Genomic DNA, 1,266 nt, shown 5'->3' with positions numbered 1-1,266 from the left:
AAAATATTTGACTGTTTTTATCTCACAGTAAATCTTTGACATTCTGTGAGAAATACTGTGAGATTCATACTCTCTAAACATATAAACTCACACATCTGGGGGAAAATCACATATTCTGTGCTGTGGTCAGTTTTTTCTTCTTCTTTATTTTGCTTCTCTTTTTTTCACTTTTTTTTCTCCCTCATTTCCAATACTCACAAATGAAGCTAAATGAAGTACATTGAAAAACTGACTCGGCTCAAGTTTACACAGTAATACAAACAGATGGTCTTCAGTTTTATATATTGCACTGCATAAAATGAAAATGTAAAGCAGGTTTTAATCTGTCCCCTAGCGTCAGAAATATATTTGCCATCATCAGCGAATAGCACATGTACATTTTGTGTGTAATTGTTTTATGCAAATTGCAATGCAGTGTCGTTACAGAATTAAATTATAAAACTGTAAATTCATTGTGTAACTAGACTTTACACATTGCACAAGTAAAGGCTTGTTCACACCTGGACGATCGCGCGCGATTATCGCCGACGTTTAACGCCTCATGACTAAACAAAGGGCACCAATGTGAGTGTGCACACGGACGTGCAAAACGCGAGGTGTAAAAGCGTAATTTTTAAAAAAAACGCCTCGGGCTTGTTTTTTTTGGTTTGACGCGCCGCGTTAAAAACTGGCCGACCAATGAGATTGGCACTTTTGTTCACGTGCCTGGAGCTGCTGAAGTTAGAAGTAGATGTAGGTGCTTGATCAAATAGGATTCGATGTGTACCGGGGTATTTCTGTTTTTCATTAAGCGCCATATAATGTCAGGGAGTAAATTTGCACGTTCACTTGGCTCATCGCCAGCGAAAATCGCTTGGGTATGAACACAAAAGATGCGTCGAAAAACGTCGGCGATAAGCACGCTCGATAATCATCCCGGTGTGTACGAGGCTTAACTGAAAAGTTCCTCTGATAAAGATGTTGAAGTGTTAATCCATTTAAGCCGACCGGCAACTAGAGTTGCCACCATGGCCGGACTTACCACTGGGCTTGAGTGGGCTGCAGCCCATGTGCCCCGCCTTGTAGGGGGCCCCGCCTTTGCCCGTTTACGTTTGTTTGATTTGTTCATTATATGCCAGTCAAAATTCAGAAATTATCAGCCGCGTTTCCACTGCGCACACAAGATCTAAACGGGCCAGGCAGGGCTACAGCTTACAACTACGACCTTCGAGGCCACAATCAAACAGCATAAACTGGTATTTATGATTATTTCATAGAAGAAGGACA

The sequence above is a fragment of the Sinocyclocheilus rhinocerous genome, unplaced genomic scaffold (genome assembly GCF_001515625.1).
Source record: "Sinocyclocheilus rhinocerous isolate Xijiao unplaced genomic scaffold, SAMN03320098_v1.1 scaffold7469, whole genome shotgun sequence".
NCBI classification, from domain to species: domain Eukaryota; kingdom Metazoa; phylum Chordata; class Actinopteri; order Cypriniformes; family Cyprinidae; genus Sinocyclocheilus; species Sinocyclocheilus rhinocerous.
Note: the sequence above shows the minus strand (reverse complement) of the source record.